The 22578-nt window shown below is 38.5% G+C and overlaps 1 protein-coding gene across 1 annotated transcript in view; it reads left to right on the forward strand.

The window, feature by feature from the left end:
* HPSE2 (heparanase 2 (inactive)) overlaps positions 1-22578 on the forward strand; it is a 640767-nt gene that overhangs the window by 150469 nt on the left and 467720 nt on the right. The gene's annotated exons all lie outside the window — the stretch shown is intronic.

Here is a 22578-nt window from a genome sequence, read left to right on the forward strand (position 1 = left end):
TTTCACAAGTAGGGAAACTGAAGTCCAAAGGAGGGAAGTGATTATGTAGATGCCTATTCCATTTACTTTTCCTCCTCACTAGCACTAACTCATCCTCTGCTAGGGAGAAAGACTCTTTAAAATTAAAGAGGCTTCATTCCACATAATATCTGGGTATGTTTATTTTAGGACAACCCCTAAGCACAGTGCCTGGCATGAATGAAGTACTTAAAAATGTATATTGAAAACACATATCAAAATGGCTTCAAAGTAACATTCTATTGAAGGAAGAGCATTTTACCTAAAGAGTCTAGATTCCCAATCCTATTAGTAGCTCATCCAGGCATGACTGATGATTGTTGAGTTGTCAGTGTTCTGAAATTGTGCAATTAGCATTCATCCTCATGAGGTTTTTGTGTTTATTTTTGAAGTATTTGACTAAGTTTTTGCTGATTCTTGGGTGGTAGGGGTCGGCATGATTAAAGAATCCTAGATTTTTAGGGTTGGATAGCCTCTTAGAGGTCATCTATGCCAATATACTTTCTAAGCCTTGCTTGATTTTCCCTTTGCAGTGAATTTGCCAAATTGTTAACAAGGTTTTGCTTATTGTACTTATAGTATAGGAAAGCTCCTCATACCATGAGGTGGTCCAGTCATCTTTGAACAGACTTAGAAAGCTATGCCTTAAAAAAAAAGTTCTGATCTTTAGCAATATCTTGCATCTCTTAAAATTTCTGTGCATTGGTGGTAGTTCTGATCTCTGGAATCAGTGGAGTCAAATCGAATTCCTCTTCCATAAGACTGTAATTCATGAGTTGGCTTTTTCCCATTTTTGGTGGGTAAAATTTTAACATTATTCCTGCTTCTAAGGGAAGATGAAGATTCCTAAACAGGCTGATTCCATAGTTGTTTTTCTTCAAGAATATGTTTTATTTACTTTTGTAATATTTCGTCCTTACAGAGTTTTGAGGTAGTAGCTCATAAATACATTTAATTTCCTTCCTAGTCTTTTGACTTTCCAAAACGATGGTTGCTTTATGTCTTTGTTTGTAATTTCAGTATTGACAAGTATCATTTGATGTCCTCTTTAAACAGAGTAAAGAATCTCATTCCCCCAAAAATCTCACTGAGTTTTGGGTTATTTCTTCATGTGACAGCAGCTGTGGTCACGACCAGAGAGGATTCTAAAGGTCTTCCATTAATAATTGGTCTTTGGGTACTTTTATGTTCTGTCCAAAATAAGTGAATAAATGGATAGTAATAGAGTGTATCACTCCACTGCTCAAAAAGTTTGACTATGACGGTCATGCTATGACTGTCATAGACATTTATGTCTAAATGTTACAGTACAATGCTTAGTGTGATCCACAGGTGGGCAGCATCAACATTACCTAGGAGGTTATTGGAAATGAATTCCTAGGCCCCACCCAGACCCATGTGATCAAAATCTCTGGTCCCAAAACTCTGTTCTAATAACTTTTCAGGGGATCCCTATGCACACTGAAGTTGGAGATGCAGTGGCATAAACTTCTTATAGACTGACATTCAACATCTACTGAAATGCCCAAACAACTTTCCTTCTTCTTTCCTTGTCTACTCTTTAGCTTTGTCCAAATTCAAATACTCGATATTCCATAGTAGAACCTAAAGTCACTTTCCTACTAATTTTTGCTCACACCTTTCACTTGACTACAAATGTCCTGACAGCCTTTTTTACTTAAGGTCCAGTTCAAATGTGGCCTTTTCGTTCTTTTTTTTTTTTTTTAAAGATTTTTATTGATCTATTTACTGGAGAGAGAGAGATGGTGCACACTTGCACAAGGCGGGGGAGAGAGTAGTGGGGGAGAGAAAGGGACAAGCAGACTCACTGAGCACAGAGCCCAGGGTGGGGCTTTATCTCAAGACTCTGACATCACAACCAGAGCTGAAACCAAGAGTCAGATGCTCAACCGACTGAGCCACCCAGGTGCCCCTAAATGTGGCCTTTTCTATAAAGACATCAGGAAGTCCTCAACTATAAGTGGCTTCTTCTATTTTTTTGAACTGTCATAGCAATTTGCATCTCCCTGCACATTGCATTCTTTTCTAAATTGGAGTTATTACTTATTTCTCCAAGCTTCTGTTCATCTCTGTATTCCACGCTGATTTAAGAAGAGGTCTCTTTTTTAACTTTCCATAAGCATGTATTCAGGGATCATGAAATGTTTGTTGAGCAAATGAAATAATCTTCTATCAATGGAAAAGCAACATACTCAGAATTTAGACATCTGGATTCTAGTCTAAGGTCTGCCATCAGTCTGTTTGATTTCTTTGAGCAAGTTTCTTCATCTCTCAGAAGATCATTGTTCTAATCAACAAAGTAGGAGGGTTGGACTAGCTGGTTGTTTTCCAAACAATGGTCTGTAGAAGAATGCCAGTCTTTGATGACGTTTTTAGCAACTTAGGATGAAATGACAGTATGAGAAAAATGTGGGAAGTTTTAATGAGGCTATATTTATTTAATTTTTAGGTTCTAAGTTATGCCCTCCCCACATCTTTGTCATTTAAATGTCTATAACATTATGAAATGGTGCTGATAATTGATGGTAGTTGATATTTTATTTTATTTCATTTTAAAGATTTTATTTATTCATTTGAGAGAGAGAGCACAAGTGGGGAAAGGGGCTGAAGGAGAAGAAGAAGCAAGACTCCCTACTGAGCAAAGAGCCCAAGGCGGAGTTTGATCTCAGGACCCCAAGCTTATGACCTGAGCTGAAGGCAGATGCTTAACCAACTGAGCCACCCAGGTGCATGGGTAGTTGCTATTTTAAATGTCTTTATTTTGCTAAAGCAAATGACCATGAGATAATGAGCAACCCTGTTTTGATGCCCTCAGTAATTATTTTTTTTGCAGTGTTACTGGTCTATGAAATCCATACATAAGTGAATCACTGGCTTGGATGTTCTCCAGATCTCCTCCCAAGGTTAACATTCTATAGTCTGTGAATTGTAGTTGGATCAGGCTTGGGCACAAAACCCCTGTGGAGAACCCAGGTGCTACAGGAACTGAAGTTTGGAATTCTGCAAGAGACTGACTGTGTTGTCCCTGTGGTCCACTGTATAATTAGTACTTCAGGATGGTAGCAAGGATATGTGGCTGCCAGTAACCATGCTCTGGGAGGAGGTTGGAAGCTGGCCCTGGTGCTTGGAACTCTTTTAAGATCCTTCAAATTATCTCGAAAAGCATTTGCACTGTAAAACTACATCATTGAACCATAATAGAGATTTTTACAATTCCCCCCAACCCTTGAAAAGTTTTTGGTTCACGTTTGACAGGGCAACAGAATTTTCAGGTATAAGCTAAGGAAGTGGTGTCAGTAGCAGTTCTTCTAAAAAGATGCATGTTTTCAGATACAGGACTGAATTCTATTGTGGTAATAAAGGGACCATTTAAGAGAAGCTTATCAAACTGTCCTCAGGATTGCTTAATTCTGTTTCCATTCTAGTCCCCAAGCACTGAGTCCGGCTGCTTTAGTGTCAAGCAAACTGACTCTGATACTCTTTCTGTATCTAATTTTACAGTAGCATATCTCTCGATTATTAGCACATTAAAGGCAATATACTTCTAGCATAGAAATCTGATACTAATTGGCTTTGGGATATTTTATTTAAAAAACATTTTCCAAATGGAGCTGTGAATTGTTAAGTTTCTTTATTCAGGACTAAAGAAAACATTAATTCTGCCAGGAAAAGTTGGTCTAGCAGGGCAGAAATATTAGAGTCTTGGAGTTTACCTGTCAATCTTGTATTTTCATGTCCTTTGCCTAGAAACAAGCCTACAAGCTAATTGACTTTTCTGTTCCTTTCCTCTTGGCCTTTCATTTTTCTGAACATGGAGACTCAAATTAAAACAAAGATAAAATTCCAGGGGAAGCTGGCATTGATCAAGGTTTGGATTAAATTAAATTAAGTGCTTTTTATTGAACTCAGCAGCATTAGTTATTAAAACCAGAAGGCTTTACCTTGGCTAGTGTAAAAAAAAACAATACAATGACTCATACTGCGGCACAGATTTTATGGGGAAATTAAAGCACTCGTTTTCTCTTATTCCATTAAAACTTTTGCAGACAAACACATGTAAACAAGATCAGGAGATGGAAAGCAGTGAAGAGTCAGCCTTCCTGGGCTCTAGCTTTCAGTTGTGGGAGTTTAGGGAAAAAATCTTACCTGGGAAGAAAACTGGAAGCATAGTGGGATTTTTTTCTTTGGAGGGCGTAAGTCAGACAAATTGGCAAGGTGCTCCTTTGTTTCTGTAGTGACTTGAAGTTATGTATATGGGGACAGGGGAGAGGGCAGCAGCAGAGTGTACCATAAAGAACATTAACCAGGAAATTTGACCCCCAGATCCCAGCTTTAGTTCCATTGCATATAGCCTGGTCAGCCTTGGGTAAGACACTTCACCTCTCTGCTCCTGGTTTCTCAGCTGTAAAATAAGGGGCTAGATTGGCCTAAAGGCCCTGTTGTCATTCTGTCATCTATTTCTATGTTTTGTTTTATGGTATGGGAGATCATCATGATTTATAGTGAATGCAGCAGTTAACCCAGGCTGGTCCAGGCCAAGTCTGGCCTGCCAGCTATTATTATTATTATTATTTTAAATCAACTAAAAAAGTGCATACTTTATTCAGATTTCTCTAGTTTTTGCATGGGTTCTTTTTCTGTTAAGATATCATCCAGGATACCATACTGCATTTAGTCGTTACGCCTTTTTTAGGTTCCTCTTGATTGTGATAGTTTCTCAGAGTTCCGTTTGTTTTTTATAACCTCGACAGTTTTGAGGCATGCTAGTCAGGTATTTTATAGAATGTCCGTCTTTTGGGGCTTGCCCGATCTTTTTCTCATGATTAGACTGGTGATACAGGTTTTGGGAAGAAAATCACAGCAGTAAGGTGCCATTCTCATTGTATCATATCAACAGTATGTATTATCAACATGACTTATCACTGTTAATGTCAGCTTGATCACCTGGCTGAGGTAGTGTTTGTCAGATTTCTCCACCATGATGTTACTCTTTTCTCCCCTTTCCATCCTGTACTTTGTGGAAGAAAGTCCTTATGTACAGCCCATAGTTAAGGTGTTGGGGATTTATGAGAACGTAGTATTCTTCTGCATGAGGGATTTGCCCTTCTCTTCCATTTATTTATTTACTCAATCATTTATTAATATCAGTATAGAATTATGAATATTTATTTTATTCTTTTGGTATAATCCAGTATTACTTTATCTGTTTCATTGCTCAGATCATTCTGGCTTTGGCCATTAGGAACTCTTCCAGTTGGTTCCTGTATCCCTCTGACATACTCCATCACTGAATTTTTGTTGTCATCATCAAGCAGTTCCTTTTGCTACCTGTTCTTTAAATAAAGTTTTACTGAGACATAGCTACACCCATTCTTCTACGTGTTCCCTATGGCTAATTTGCACTACAAAGGCAGAATTAAGTCATTGCTACAAAAACCATGTGGCCTGCTAAGCCTAAAATATTACTGAATCTTTACAGAAAAATGTTTGCTAACTCTTGGTTTAGACCATTCTCTGTGTTTTCCACTAATGAATTATAGCTGTAACTTGATGGAATATAATCTCCAGGATTTTCAGATTTAACTTTATGTCACTTTTTTTTTCATGATCTAGACCCTAGATCATAATCTAGAACATGATCTTGATTCTGAAGTATAAATCACCAGTGGTACTATCAACGAGTCTTTGGTATATACTCACGGATTTGGGTGGTTATGTTCCTTCGGCTATGATTCTTTCCTTGCCCAAGCACTTGACGAGTTGCAAAGTGCCTTTTCTGTTAGTAGTTTTTTCATTGAGAGGGAAAATGTAAAGATCCTGTCTATTGTGTCATTATTCCTTTTACTAACTTGGACTAAAGGAATTCATATAATAAGGTCTGAGTTGTTTAAGTGGCTGTGTATTGTTAAATCCCATGTTGATAGCACTGGTCTTCTCCATGGAAGCAGATAGGTGGAGAACTTGATGTGAAATGAAGAATATTGACTAGTTTTGTATAAGGCCATCAAGCTTATTTCATTGGTAAATTAACTCAAATTAGAAAGGTTCCAGTAGTGAAATATGAGTGCCTTAACCCACTTCTCTTAAGTGTTCTTTAAGCCATATGCTCTGACGTATAGTGAGAGAAAATAAATCATCAGTCTCCATAGTGGTTTAATATGTCTAAACATCTGGATTTAAACATAAATCTTAGTTCAATATGGTTTTCACAGTCCAACATCATCATCTCATCAAATTAGTAAAGTTGTCAATAGAGGGTGATTAGAGAAACGGGGTCATTTATTTCAAATAATAAGTATATTAAAGTCCCAATGAAGCAACATTAGTGTTATAAATTTAAATTACAGTTCAACCTTGTAATAACACAGATAGGAGTGGAGTGGACAAGGATAATACTCCTGTGCTTTCTCTGGTGTATTGAGACTGATATCCTACATAACGCCACACACACAGGGGACAGGATTTGACCCATAGTATGGCCTGATTCAGATTATAGCATAGTGGTGCTTTATAATAGAATTTTACAATAAAAATAAAAATTAAAATAATGGACTGAGAAAGTTAAAGTTCTCTTAGGTACATTAAGCTTAGCACATAATATAAAGGTCTATTTCTTTCTTCTTTCACTGCCAATCTTTTCAAATATGTTGTCTGTCCCACAGCCTTCACTTTTCAATCCACACTCTCATTAGTTCTCTGCAATCTGCCCTTTTCTCTGATTACTTGCCTGAACCGTAACTGTTGAAGATCACCATGACCTCCTAATTGCCAGATCCAATTATCTTTTCCCAGCCTTGGTTTCCTTGATTTGCATCCAACATTTGATTATGTTTTACACCTCTGAGTTTGTGTGTGTGTGTGTGTGTGCGCGCGCGTGTGTTTAAATCTAGTTCTTAGTCCTTAGCTTTTGTCACTATGAAATTTTTTTGGTGATTTTGTTTCCTGTTTTAGCTCCACCTCTATGCAAATAATGGTCAAATCTAAATCTGAAGCTTGATCTCTCTCCCAGGTGAACATTGTCCCGTGGTGTTTGAAGTCTCAGATTCGCTTTTTTTAACCTGTCATTTTTCTTTCTTAAATTTGGTATCTTTCTCCTAAATTTCCTATTTCTATTAATAATATTTCTATTAGAAATAAGAATAATTCCTTATTTCTGCTAAAATTTCTAATTTCTACTACTACTAATAATACTGCCATTCTCAGGGTTGTCTGGGCCTTACCTTAGAGTGACATTTGATATACCTTTCCTCTTGTTTTCCATAGCAGTAAGTTAACTAGTTCCCATGACTTTGTCCTTGCACTGCCCCCCCTTCTCTAAATATTTACTGAGTACTGCCCACTATGTGCCAGGAATTGTTTTCATATTTCTCTTCCTTTCCCTTCTATCTTAGTTTACTGGTCCACATCTGCAACATTACAGTGACTACCTCAGAATGACTTCTCTGCTTTATTCTTTCTCTGCTAATCTATCTATTATACCCTATGCCAGATAACATTTCTTAAAAAGTGAATTCCGTAGTGTCATTCAAAGAACTATAGTGGCTCCCCACTATAAAGAGAATAAGGTAAAACTCTTAAGATAAATGGTAGAGTTCTTTCATGATTTGGCTCAGGCTTGTCTTTGGAGAGTCAGCCCCCTTCTTGTCTATATAATCCTCTTTTTCCAAAGCAAGTTTCTTCTTAACCCACAAAACTCACCTTTTGTTTGGTCTTTTCATGGCAGTCAGAGTCTGCTTACCTAAAATGTCCTCCCCCTTCCATTTCTCAGTGAAATCTGCACATCTTTCAAATCTCAGCTCATATTTCATTTCCAATGAGATTACATCAGTGGAGAGTGGCAGCATGAAAGGGCAGTATAGTAGATAGATGGAGAACCAAGAGATTTGAACGTAGAGGATTTACCTCTGCCAGTCACCATCTGGGTGACTTTGGACAAATCACTTTACCTGCCCAACCTTCCTTTCCTTTTCTGTAAAAGTCAGAATATACTGTTATGTTTACAAGGATGTTGAGAGGATTGAAGAAAGACATGCTGACTCTCCAGGCATAATATCTGGCACCTAATGATTACCCACAAATGTTTGTTGTATCTGAGTCTCCAAAGCCAAATTGAGATAACATTGTTTGCACAGTCATTTTTCCTTCTTTGTATTTACTGCCCACTATGGTGAGTTATCTCTTTGTAATCTCTCTCTTCTCTCCCTTTCTCCTTTCCTCCTTCCCCCCTCTCTGTCTACCACCTAGCAGAGTACTTTTGGCATAGCATGGGAGCAGTGAATATTGACTTATATATATTATTTCAACTGATGGCACAGAATTTAACTGTAACCATCTCTCTTCTTTTCCCCCACCCTCAGTGATCCCCAAACACTATCCCCACCCCACCCCCCACATACACCCATAATACTCAGATCCAAGCAATAATAGATAAATCTAATTCCAGCCTCAGTTAAAATTCTATCTTTGATCTGCCTTGCCCTTCAGGTAGAGTAGAAGGAGGAAAGAACTTGTCCTTTGATAATGATGAATGAGTTTACAAGATTGGAGTCTCTTTTGTATCCTCTGGTATCCAGGAGGTGTCACTACAGCCTTATACGCATTGTGAAAGGGTAGCATGTACCTTTTGCATGAGTGGACCTCTTATCATAGGATGGGACTCTGGGCACTGGGTTATCTTCAACTGGCCTTTCAAATAGTGAGTGCATGATTATCAGGGAGGAGGCATTGAAATTCAAGGCACAAATCCTTATGTAATCCTGAGAAGTGATGGGGAGTTGCTGGAAGGGTGAGTGATTAGGTTCAGTTGTTTATGGAAAAAATGATTTGAGGTCTAGCATCCAGACAATTTGGAGTTAAATGAAGGAGGATCTATGTTTCCAGGATGCTGAGGCCAAGGTGTGATGATTATTTACAGGCGTGTTCATACCCTTCTTACAAGAAGATTTCATAGGCATAGTACTGGCCGATAGCACATGAAGAGATCTGTGATCTTCTTTCATCTCTTCTGCATGTAGAATTCTCCTCCAGGCTCAACAAAAACTGAGCTTCCTGTCAGGTAGATACTTGAAGACTATCACAGGGGGAAGAAAAACACTCAAAATTTTCTCCTTTAATTTGGCAAAACAAAAGTTTCAAAAAGTTCCTAAAAGGAGAGTCTTTGGATGGCAACGTGTTTGTCTGTACTCCCGTAACCCACATCACAGCTTTCTCTGTTCTCTTTGCTTATGATGAAATATATCGAACTACGTGTTGGCTTGACCTTATGACATCAGGATAAGGACTTTGTAAAATTTCTGCACAGCTAAGCTTGTGTGCAGTATTGTACCTGGAAAGGAGAACTCAGGATAGAATGGTTTGGGCATGGCTAGTGGGAACAATTTTTTTCCTGTTGTGTTAGAAATAAACCAGTGTTCTTGATGGAAGGAAAAGGTACCGTGCTGTGGGACATGCCTTCTGTGAGATGAGGCTCTGACCACTAATGACACTTGTGCTTTTCATTACGATGGAGGTGTTAACCACATCGTGCTGGCCGTCCTCCAGCCCAAGCCATTGCAGCCTCCTGCTTCTGCAGCCTTCCTCGTCTTCGCCTCAGTTGGCTGTAGAATTCTTTGCTTCCTGTCCTAAACTTTTGTGAGGTGTCATGGCTGTTAAACAGCTGCCATGTTGCAGGCCAGATGTCGCTGCATTTTAGTGTGCATGAAATGTTCCTTCTATAAAATATTAGATAGTTTAAAAATCTGTTTTGAAGGTTTGTAAAACACTTAGGATTCCTTCAGATAAGAGGGCTATTTGTATATTCTTAAATTGTATGTGAAAAATGTGCCAAAGTATAAAATACAAAGGGTGGAAATACTGTAGTTCCCTAGTCTTCTGATTGTGGGGATTAGTTGCCACCTATTCCGAGGGGAACAAGTGGATATGATCCAATTAGATTTTTCATAAATCTGTAACAGGATTTCTAATCAAAGGCCTTTAAACTATAGTTGTTGCATCGATTTTGGAGTTGGAAGAGTCTGTTTGACTGAAGTGGGGACTTTATTTAGAAACAGGGAACAAAAAAAAAGGAATAATGCATACTTATGTTATTTTAAAAATTGTTTTATTGAGGTATACTTTACATAGAGTGAAGTAGAGAGATCTTATGTATACAGTTTTACCAGTTTTCACAAATGCATACCTTTGTGTAGCCCATCCCTATCAGCACCCAGTATATTTCTATCACCCCCAAAAAGCTTCCTTATGCCCTTCCAGTCTGTTTTTATCCTGCCCCACCCTCAAATAACCATGGGTCTGATTTCTATCACCATAGATTGAATGTGACTATTGTAGGATTTCATACCAATAGAATTATGCAGCATGTACTTTTTTGTGTCTGGCTTCTTTCACCCAGCACAATGTTTTTGAGATTTACCCATGTTGTTTTTGTATTAGTAATTTGCTCCTTTTTTTGTTGCTGACTACTATTCCATTATGTGAATATACCACACCTTGTTTATCCATTATCCTGGTGATGGACATCTGGATTATTTCCAGTCTTTGTCTATTATGAATAAAGTGAATATGAACATTCTTGTGCAAGGCTTTTTTTAGACATATATTTTTGGTTTTCTCATATAAATATCTAGGAGTGGTGTTGCTGATTCATAGGATGGGTAGATGTATGTTTAATGTTTTCACAAACTGCCACACTATTTTTCACAATGGTTCTACCACTTTACACTCCCATCAACAATATACAAGAGGCTGTCCTACATCCTCTCCAATATTAATTGCTTTTCATTTTACCATTTCTAGTGGGTATGGAGCAGTATCTCATTTTTTTTTCAACTTTTTATTTTCAGATAATTTTAGATTTACAGAAGTTTTGAAATGTTTGTAAGTTTGGATTTGAAGGTTCCTATAAACTCTTCATCTAGTTTCCCTTAATGTTAACATCTTACACACTCTGGTACATTGATCAAAATAAGAGGGTAGCATTGTAACATTACTATTATCTAATTTATAATTTTTATTTGGATTTCCTTAGTTTTCCACTTATGTCCTTTTTTTGTTCCAGAATCCAATCTAGGATACAGCATTGCAATTAGTCTTATTAGGGTTTTAATATGTACTTTTCTGGTGACCAGTGATGATCACTTTTTCATTTATCATTTATAGGTTTCATTTTGTAAAGTATCTGTCAAAGTGTCTTGCCTGTTTTGGGGGGGAGGGGGATTATTTGCCTTTTTATCTCTGATTTTTTAGGAACTCTTTATTTGCTCTGGATATAAGTCCATTGTTAGATACATGTGTTGTGAATATTTTTTTCACAGTCTGTGGCTTATCTATTTTCTTTATGATGTCTTCTGATGAGTAGAAGTGAATCAGAAAGAGGACCCAGATTTAATAATTTTAAAATTAATCTGAAAAGAAGAACATACAACGATTTCTTCAAAGAGGTAGGTTGAACTAAGTTTGTCCAGGCATTGAAATATAAACCTGAAGGGGAATATATCAGAAATGGACCTAATAATAATAATAGCAATAGTACTTGCTAATACTTGCCTGGGTGCATACTATGTAGCCGACCCTTTGTTTATTACTTTGTAGGCACTATTTTATTATAGTCTCACAACGTAATCCTATGAGGTAGGATTATTAATCTCCACATTTAACAGTGAGGAACCCAAGGTTTAAGGAAGGTAAATAATTTGTTCAAATTACAAGTAGAAAATGATGAATTCAGGGTTTTAATCTAAACGGTCTGACTCCTGAGCCTGCAGGCTTAATTTCCGCAGCATTCTGACAGAAAGAAAGAAAATCAGTTAACATCAGTGTATGTGGCTATAAACATGGAAATCAAGAACTATGGAATCTTGTTTCCTGATGTCATTGCTGTGGCAGAAAGTGCATATTGATAACTTTCTGGAAAACATTATTTTATCCTTGGGTAAAACAGGTGCTCTTCTATCCAGAGCACCATGTGTTCACCATACTTCAAAATGATGGAATCAGAGGTGGTGGTGATCAATATATTCAGGAACAAATATACAGGGTGTATCTTAGAAAAGTGAAGAAATCTTTCCCAGAATCCCCACAGTAGAATCCGTTTTTATTTCAATGGCTATTCCCAAACCAATCACTGGTGAAGAAATTGGAATTACTATGATTAGCTTATAGTAATCAAGATCCACTTACCTAATGTTGGGAAGAAATCAGTTTCCCCTCAAGCATAGCTGCCTATTCCTGAACAAAACTGAAGCCCTTTTATAATGGAAGAACTGATATATGAAGCTGAGAGAGAACATAATGAAAATGTCAAAGTACCCAGAATATGGACGAAAGGAACATGGTTCTTAGTCACTGGATCCCAGGACCATAGCATTAGAAAACCATCATTAAAACTTCTTCCACTGATGGAAACATGAGAATGATAAAAGGAAGAACACTTTTATATATCTTACAGAACTTATTAATTGAAGAGGTAATGAAGAGTAAAAATAGAAATATGTTCAGAGGAAAGGTTGAAAGATTTAGTGAATGGTAGTTCTATGAGTTATTTAGGGGAGCTAGCCTGTGACAGGGAGGAAATAGGGACATTCCTAAACTTTGAAGTTGATGTCCAAGAGGACAACTATGTTAAATTTTTAAAAATCTCACTGTAAAACTTTAGGATATTCCGTATGTCTGAACAACTTGTCTTTTCCAGAATATGACATTATATCTTTATGTTATTATATATGCACCTATCTTTGGCTCTCTTCATCCTTTAAGACTCAACTCAAAAGGCACGTCTTCTGTGAAACCTTACCCAACATTCCAGGCAGTCAGTCTCTGTTCTGTGTTCCTTGGAATTTCTTCTATTTTTCTATTTTAGCACCAATTTCAGTGTTTAGTTTTATAGCCTAAATTTTCACTGGTGAATAGCTGGATGGCAAATCTTGAGTCAGAGAGATCAGAGAGGGGACAAGAATGTACAATCCTCTCGTGTACCCAGAACTAGAAAACTGGGTATTGGTTAAGTACAGTGATTCCTACTACAAGTATTATTCCTGTTGTGAACTAAAGCTTAGAGAAGTTAAGTAATTTGTTGAAGGTCAAACAACTGTAACATAGCCAGGATTTTAACCAGTACAATATCAAGACTTTTTGACCACTGTATCACATTTTAATTTACTCCACACTTGGCTATCATTGAGAATACCTGTAAGGAAGAGGGATGCTACTCTCCTTTAGCACTTTGGCCCTCGTTTACAGGCATCATTCTACTCTTCCTTGTATGTCCTTTCTTGCATAATCAGTTTCTCAGCTACAAGGCTTTTCTTATTCTTCATTATTTCCTCCACGGATCTAACACACTGTTTTGCCATATTAGGTGCTCATTGAAAATTGAATTAACTGAATTGTATCTTATTGTGCTTCAGTGATTCAACAGTGCTGGGCTGTGGCTTGGAAGTAAAACCCTCATTGCCTCAGCTTCCCCTTAGATCTCCCCAGTAAATGGCTACGACATAATCTCATGCCTGTGTTCTGGAATACATTAACATTTTCTATTTTAAGATGTCTTATTTTGGCCCTTCCAGAGAGTTATTACTAAAGAAGTTGTGTTTTAAAAAAAGAAACCAGTTACTATGAAAAAACAACTATTTAAATTACAGAATTGTTCTAAAGAAGACAGCAAAAGGGAAAAGGGGCTATTCTAGTTCTCTAAAGCCCAAGGGAACAATAAAATATTTTACATAGTAAAATATATTGTTGTAATTTTTCACATTTATTTTTAAAAAGTAACCTTGTTTTACATATGAGTTTATCCTGTATTTAGGAATATGCATTAACATATTGTCTCTGTCTTTAAGGAAGTTAAAATCTGGTGGGGAGATATAAAGTTAAAAGAAGCAATTGATAAAAGATGCAATTGGTTTATTTATACATGAGTAGAAAGGAGTCGGTGCTATATGTCTTTAGAGGAATATTTGTGGAACCGATGAAATGAAAGAGGTGGTTGAGACCTGGAGTGGTCTGGTAGAGTTTTGGAGAGAACGGAGTTGTCTGGGTGCCGCCTACTTCAGGACTGCTCTGAAGCAGTTTTCTGTGGCTAGAGGAAAACATACCATCTCTCTACTCTCACTTTAAGTTCATGACTTTAAAACACTTGAAATAGGCCTTGATGATTTTCAGCAATCTTTCTGTGTTTCTTGTGTATTCACTCTCCTATTCTTCTCACTTTCTCTTCTCTCCTCAAAACCTACAACCCTCCTGCCCCCCAACCCATTTTTTTACTTTCATTGGCATACAAACATGGGGCCTTTAAGCCTAAGTCAGACCATTCAATTCTTCTGCTCAAAACCTCCCATTGGCTTCCTATGTCACTTAGATTAAAGCTACAGTTCTTACAGTGGCCTACAAGGCTCTGTGGTCTGCCATCCACCTTCTTTAAAAAAAAATTTTTTTTTTATTATATTATGTTAGTCACCATACAGTACATCCCTGGTTTCTGATGTAAAGTTCAATGATTCAATAGTTGCATATAACACCCAGTGCACCATGCAATACGTGCCCTCCTTACTACCCATCACCAGCCTATCCCATCCCCCCATCTCCCTCCCCTCTGAAGCTCTCAGTTTGTTTCTCAGAGTCTATAGCCTCTCATGCTTCATTCCCCCTTCTGATTACCCCCCCTTTCTTTATCCCTTTCTTCCCCTACTGATCATTCTAGTTCTTATGTTCCATAGATGAGAGAAATCATATGATAATTGTCTTTCGCTGCTTGACTTATTTCACTTAGCATTATCTCCTCCAGTGCCGTCCATGTTGCAGCAAATGTTGAGAACTCATTCTTTCTGACAGCTGGGTAATATTCCATTGTATATATGGACCACAACTTCTTAATCCAGTCATCTGTTGAAGGGCATCTCGGTTCCTTCCACGATTTAGCTATTGTGGACAATGCTGCTATGAACATTGGGGTGCATGTGGCCCTTCTCTTCACTACGTCTGTATCTTTGGGGTAAATACCCAGTAGTGCAATGGCTGGGTCATAGGGTAGCTCAATTTTTAACTTTTTAAGGGACCTCCACACTGTTTTCCAGAGTGGCTGTACCAACATGCATTCCCACCAACAATGTAGGAGGGATCCCCTTTCTCCACATCCTCTCCAGCAATTGTTTCTTGCCTTGTCAATTTTTGCCATTCTACCTGGCGTAAGGTGGTATCTTAGTGTGGTTTTGATTTGAATTTCATTGATGGCTAATGATTTTGAACATTTTCATGTGTCTGTTAGCCATTTGTATGTCATCATTGGAAAAGTGTCTGTTCATATCTTCTGCCCATTTTTTGATTTATTTGTTTCTCGCGTATTGAGTTTGAGAAGTTCTTTGTAGATCTTCGATACCAGTCTTTCATCTGTAGTATCATTTGCAAATATATTCTCCCATTCTGTGGGCTGCCTCTTAGTTTTTTTGACTGTTTCCTTGGCTGTGCAGAAGCTTTTTATCTTGATGAAGTCCCACAAGTTCATTTTATCTTTTGTTTCTCTTGCCTTTGGAGATGTGTCATGAAAAAGTTGCTTTGGTCGATGTCGTAGAGGTTGCTGCCTATGTTCTCTTCTAGGATTTTGATGGATTCCTGTCTCACATCGAGGTCTTTCATCCATTTGGAGTTTATTTTTGTGTATGGTGTGAGAGAGTGGTCAAGTTTCATTCTTTTGCATGTAGCTGTCCAATTTTCCCAGCACCATTTATTGAAGAGACTGTCTTTTTTCCACCGAATGTTTTTTCCTGCTTTATCAAACATTAGTTGCCCAAAGAGCCAAGGGTCCATTTCTGGGTTCTCTATTCTGTTCCATTGGTCTATATGTCTGTTTTTGTGCCAGTACCATGCTGTCTTTGTGATCACAGCTTTGTAGTACAGCTCGAAATCCGGCATTGTGATGCCCCCAGCTTTGTTTTTCCTTTTCAACAATTCCTTGGCTATTCGGGGCCTTTTCTGGTTCCATACAAATTTAAGGGCTGTTTGTTCCAGTTCTTTGAAAAATGTCCTCGGTATTTTGATCGGGATAGCATTGAAAGTGTAGATTGCTCTGGGTAGCATGGACATTTTAACTATGTTAATTCTTCCTATCCATGAGCATGGAATATTTTTCCATCTTTTGGTGTCTTCTTCAATGTCTTTCAAGAGTGATTTGTAGTTTCTAGAATATAGACCCTTTACGTCTCTGGTTAATTCCAAGATAACGTATGATTTTTGGTGGTATTGTAAATGGGATGGATTCCCTAATTTCTCTTTCTTCAGTCTCATTGTTTGTATATAGAAATGCAACTGATTTCTGAGCATTGATTTTGTATCCCGCCACATTACTGAATTGCTCTATAACTTCTAGTAGTTTGGGATTGGATTCTTTTGGGTTTTCCACATAGAGTATCATGTCATCTGCGAAGAAAGACATTTTGACTTCTTCTTTGCCGATTTGGATACCTTTTATCCCTTTTTGTTGTCTGATTGCTGTTGCAAGGACTTCTAGTACTATGTTGAATAATAATGGCGAGAGTGGGCATCCTTGTCATGTTCCTGATCTTAAGGGAAAGGCTTCCAGCTTTTCCCCATTGAGAATGTTATTTGCTGTAGGCTTTTCATAGATGGGTTTTATGAGATTGAGGAATGTACCCTCTATCCCTACACTCTGAAGGTTTTTAATCAGGAAAGGATGCTGTATTTTGTCAAATGCTTTTTCTGCATCTATTGAGAGAATCATATGATTTTTGAATTTTTCTTTCTGGATAAAATCTAAGACACTGATAGATTTGTGAATGTTGAACCACCCTTGCATCCCAAGGATGAATCCCACTTGGACATGATGGATAATCCTTTTAATGTACTGTTGGATTCTATTAGCCAGGATCTTGTTGAGGATTTTGGCATCCATGTTCATTAGGGAAATCGGTCTGTAATTCTCCTGTTTGATGGGGTCTTTGTCTGGTTTGGGGATCAAGGTAGTATTGGCCTCATAGAATGAGTTTGGTAGCTTTCCTTCTGTTTCTATTTTTTGAAATAGCTTTGGGAGAATAGGTATTATTTCTTCTTTGAATGTTTGGTAGAATTCCCCAGGAACACCGTCCAGGCCTGGAGTTTTGTTTTTTGGAAGGTTGTTTATCACTGACTCAATCTGTTCATAATTAATTGGCCTGTTTAAAAAATCAATTTCTTCCTGTTTCATTCTTGGTAGTTTATAGGTTTCCAGGAAGGCCTCCATCTCTTCCAGATTGCTTAATTTATTGTCATAAAGCTGTTGATAAAAGTTTCTAATAATCCTTCCAATTTCATGGGTGTTGGTAGTGACCTCTCCTTTTTCATTCATAATTTTATTAATTTGGGTCCTTTCTCTATTCTTTTGGATAAGTCTTGCCAGAGGTCTGTCAATTTCATTGATTCTCTCAAAGAACAGGCTTCTAGTTCTGTTGATCTGCTCTACTGTACTCCTGGTTTCTAATTCATTGATTTCTGCTCTAATCTTGGTCAACTGCTTCCTCGTGCATGGATTAGGCCTGTCCCTCTGTTGCTGCTCCAGCTTCTTGAGGTGAGAATATAAAAACTGCATTTTAGATTTTTCTATTCTTTTGAGTGAGGCTTGGATGGCTATGTATTTCCCCTTTAGGACTGCCTTTGCAGTATCCCATAGGTTTTGGACCATTGTGTTTTCATTCTCGTTGGTCTCCATAAATTGTTTAAATTGATTTTTGATTTCCTCGTTTATCGAATCAGTCCTGAGCAGGATGGTTCTTAGTCTCCAAGTGTTTGAGTTTCTTCCAAATTTTTCCTTGTGGTCGAGTTCCAATTTCAAAGCGTTATGGTCTGAGAATATGCAGGGAATAATTTCAGTCTTTTGGTATCGGTTGAGACCTGTTTTGTGACCCAGAACATGGTCTATTCTTGAGAATGTTCCATGAGCATTAGAATAGAATGAGTATTCTTTGGTTCTGGGGTGTAGTGTTCTATGTATATCTATGAGGTCCAACTCGTTGAGTATGGCATTCAAAGCCTTTGATTCTTTGCTTAGTTTTGCCAGGGTGTTCTGTCTATTTCTGATAGTGGAGTGTTGAGGTCCCCTACTATTAATGTATTTTTATCTATATGTCTCTTTATTCTGGTTAAGAGTTGCCTTGTGTATCTTGCTGCTCCCCTGTTGGGGGCATATATATTTATAATTGTCATATCCACTTTTTGGATACATCCTTTAAGAATAATATAGTGACCTTCTGTGTCTCTAACTGTAGTCTTTAGTTTAAAATCCAATGTGTCTGATATGAGAATTGCTACCCCAGCTTTCTTTTGAGGTCCATTGGCGTGAAAGATGGTATTCCATCCCTTTACTTTCAGTCTGGATATATCTTTACGTTCAAAATGAGTCTCTTGTAGACAGCAAATGAATGGGTCATGTCTTTTTATCCAATCTGCAACCCTGTGACGCTTTATGGGAGCATTTAGGCCATTTACATTGAGACTGAATATTGAGTGATATGATTTTAATGATGGCATGTTGCCAGTAAAGTCTTTGTTTCTATCAATTGTGACTTTCTGTTCTGTATCACTCTTGGGGCCTTTTTACTTTTATAGAACCTCCCTTAATATCTCCTGTAGGGCTGGTTTGGTGGTTACGAATTCCTTCAGTTTCTGCCGATCCTGGAAGGTCCTTATCTCTCCATCAATTCTGAATGACAGCCTTGCTGGATAAAGGATCCTTGGCTGCATGTTTTTCTCTGAAAGAGCATTAAAAATGCTCCCCCAACCCTTTCTCTCATTCCAGGTCTGTGTAGACAGGTCTGACATAATTCTAATACCTTTGCCTTGGTACGTGAGAAATTTCTTTGCCCTGGCCGCTTTCAATACTGTATCCTTGGATCTAATATTTGCGAAATGTACTATGATGTGACGTGGCATAGGTTTGTCGTGGTTGAGCTTGGGAGGGGTCCTCTCTGCCTCTTGGACACGAATGTTTGTTTCCTTTGCTAGATTAGGGAAGTTTTCAGCTACAATTTGTTAAAATATCTCTTCTAGACCTCTGTTTTTCTCCACCCCCTCGGGGATGCCAATGATTCTGACATTGGAACGTTTCATTGAGTCAGTAATCTCCCGTAACCTACATTCATGAGCATGGATTTTTTAAAGTCCAGATTCTATTTTAGTTTTCTCTTCTACTAACCCATCCTCCAGTTCGCTGATACGTTCTTCTGCCTCATTCACCGTGGCCGTCAGAGCCTCTAGTTTTGACTGCATTTGGCTCATAGAATTTTTAATTTCTGCCAGATTCGCTCTCATTTCCGCCCTTAGAGATTCTATATTCTCATTAACATTTTTGTTAATACTTTTTTCAAGTCTACACATCATCTTGACATTGTTATTCTGAATTCCATTTCTGATAATTTGGTTATATCCATATCCATTAGTTCTGTGGCAGAGGCCACAGACTCATTGTCTTTTCTTTGCTGTCATTCTGATGAGAGTTTGCGGGGTTGTCCAGAGCCCAAATTACTGACCGGGACCCAGGCCATGCGCCCTTGATTTATAGGGATCTTAGGGATGGGGGCTTCTTGATTTTTCAGCCTGCCTTCTGGGGGAGGGGCCTGCCGTGCCGATACTCAGGCAACCCTGTTTGGGTAGAGTCTCCGTGTCCCCTGCGAGGGGGAATGGGAATGGGCACACCGTGAGCTGGTCTTTCCAGGTTTTTGTTCCCTGGCGGCTTTCCCTGGCGGTTTGCTGTGCCTCTTCTGAGAGTCAGAGCAGCAGTGGCCAAATCTCAGCCTCTGTCTCAGAACAGAGGGATCATGGACCGTTCTCCACTGATGTTCTGGCCACTTTAACTCTGTTTCTGTTGGTGCTGCTCAACCCTGCAGTGACCCGGTATGTGCGCCCCACACCCGGAGTCTCATACCTCACTTCCAGGGCCGGCGCGTCTCTGTCCTTTATGTTTCTAACACCACCAACCGCCAGCCGCCCCCACGCGCTCCCGGAGCTTCCGGTCTCAGTCTGGTTCCAGTGAGTGCACCAGAGCTCCGTTTCAGTCTGGTGGCGCGCGTTCCCTGGGTCACAGTCTCAGTCTGCTCTCTCGCGGGTGCCGTCCGCGAGTCCGCCTGCTCCCCCATGCGATGGCTACCACTTCCAGCGCCCTAACTTGGCCGCTCCCTCCCCCTTCCGTTTATGTTCCAATATCTCTGCGCGGTTTCACGGCTCCCCGCTTCCTACCTCAATACTCAGTGCTGGAGATGTTCATTTATAGAGATCCAGATGTATCTTCCTGCGTCTCAGGCTGATTCCGTGGATGTTCAGGCTGCTCTGGTACCTATCCAACTCAACTCAGGGGACCGGCTGAAAAAGGGGTCCCCTACTCCTCCTCCATCTTAACTCCTCTCTGCCATCCACCTTCTATCCCAGCTCCTGCACTGGTTGCCCCCTCTCTGACCTTTCTCCTACTCTCCCATTTTTTACCTTCACTGGCCTCCTTGCTTTTCCTTGAAAATGTAGAGTATGCTGTTATGTAAAGGCTTTTGCATTAGCTCTTTTTCTGCTTGGAAACTTCTTTCCTCAGATGATTGTGGGTTTGTCTCTCACTTCCTTCCAGTCTTTGTTCAAACATCAGAGAGACTTTTCCTAGCCACCTACGTAGAATACCAATCCCCACTCTGATCTCAGCACTCTATCTCCCTTCCTCTGCCTTATTTCTCTGTACATTTTTTATTTCTTTGTTTAACCCCTTAGTGCCTGCCATTTTCCATTTGAGTGGAAGGGACTGTGTTTTGCTCTGTGTTGTATTCTCAAAGCCTACATGTTGTAAACACTTAATTTTGAAGGAATGAATGAGTGACCTAGACATTTGAGAAATGGGTACACATTTGATAAATAAAGGCTAGGAGAGTCATTCCATGTTAGGGAAATGGTATGAGGAAAAAAGCTGAAATGGAAATATGAATGATCAATAGAGATTGTAGAGATAGTTGCAGACCAGTATGACTGGGGCATTGGGTTTAAGTTGGGAAATGGTAAGACAAAATTTAGAAAGTTATGTGGGGGTATATTGTGAAAAGTTCTAAAGAACAAAGCCAAGGTGTCTTATTTGTATGTATAGATTATGTGAAGTGATTGCAGGTTTTAGAAGAATGGAATATCTTTCCTGCCACCAGGACAGAATCCATTAGGCACATCCCATGGAAGCTTATGGTCCCTCCCGTGTCCCTATTGCTAGATCCCCAGAAGCTTGCTTTATTTTGGAATGTAGGTGAGCAGATTTTAATAGAGTTTTGAGCTGAAAGACACATTTGAGCTGTTGTCTAAACTACTAACTACCATGATGCTGTAAGTGCTTTCATGGCAAGAACCATTGTTGAGCACATTATCTCGAATCTAGTAGGAACCAGTAAATATTGGTTGTAGGAATACTATTTGTTGAGTGGAAACAAGTCTCAAAGAATTTGAGTGACTTATACCTCCAGGGCACCCATCAGAGTGGTTCCCAACTCAAGTTTTTTGGCAACTGTTCTTCATGGTTTCTTTACAAGCAAGTAATTCAAGTAATTAGCCACATAATCCAGACTCTAGACTTAGAATTTTTTCCCCTTAAATGATTTCCTATTAATATATAACAGTATTTGTTGTATTAGAGGTAAATAATGAAGTGAAATATATTTTTGGATTAAAATGAAATGGAATAGAACTGTAACTATAAGTTACCTATTCCTAATTGATATTTTATTAGGAGTATAATCTTATCGAGGAATGCATAGTGAACTTTCTTTACCATAACTTTATCTTGGCCTTTGCTTGGTTGGTTTTTTGCAACTCTGACTTTAGAAAGCCACATCTATTTTTAGGTATTTAAAAGCTTTTTCCACCTGATTTTTTACTTCCTTTTATACCTTCTCTTCAAGAACATTCACTTTCTTTACTTTTAGATATCAGGTGTTCAGTGACTTTACCCTAAAAATTCCTTTACCCAGGAATTTTTGTGTCTGTATGTGTGTGTTGTAAGTGCTGAAATCTATTTGAGTTCATTGAGAAAACTTTCTGCATAGGGCATCCCCCCAGGTTCCAGCTTTTTCATCTGTTTTTGTTGTCATTTTCTGAGTAACTTAAACATCTTGTAACTTGGCAACTTTATATCCATCTCTCCTCATTGCCCCAGATTCCTTATATGACAACATTTTTGTGTGTGTATTCCACATCAGTTGAAAGAGAGCTTTAGTGACACTATTCAGATCAATGGGCATTTTTAAAAATCATAGATGACATTTTATCTCTTAACTCTTATAATAGATGACCTTTTATCTCTGAATTTCTGATGGGGGCTGAACATTTTTCCTCTAAAAATATTTCGAAACATATTCATCAAGATGAAACAAAACCTAATTTTTGAGGGGAAAAAAAAAGGACAGAAGAGGCATTTTCTAAAGTTTTAATTTGGAAGCAGTGATTTAAGATTAGTACAGAGGTAATGAGGCCAGTAAGAATGGTGGTGTTTAATCTGGGACTCAGGTATTAAGTTAAAGAGATATTAGGGAAAATAGGAAAAAAATG

This window comes from Ursus arctos, unplaced genomic scaffold, assembly GCF_023065955.2.
Source record: "Ursus arctos isolate Adak ecotype North America unplaced genomic scaffold, UrsArc2.0 scaffold_7, whole genome shotgun sequence".
Lineage (NCBI taxonomy): Eukaryota > Metazoa > Chordata > Mammalia > Carnivora > Ursidae > Ursus > Ursus arctos.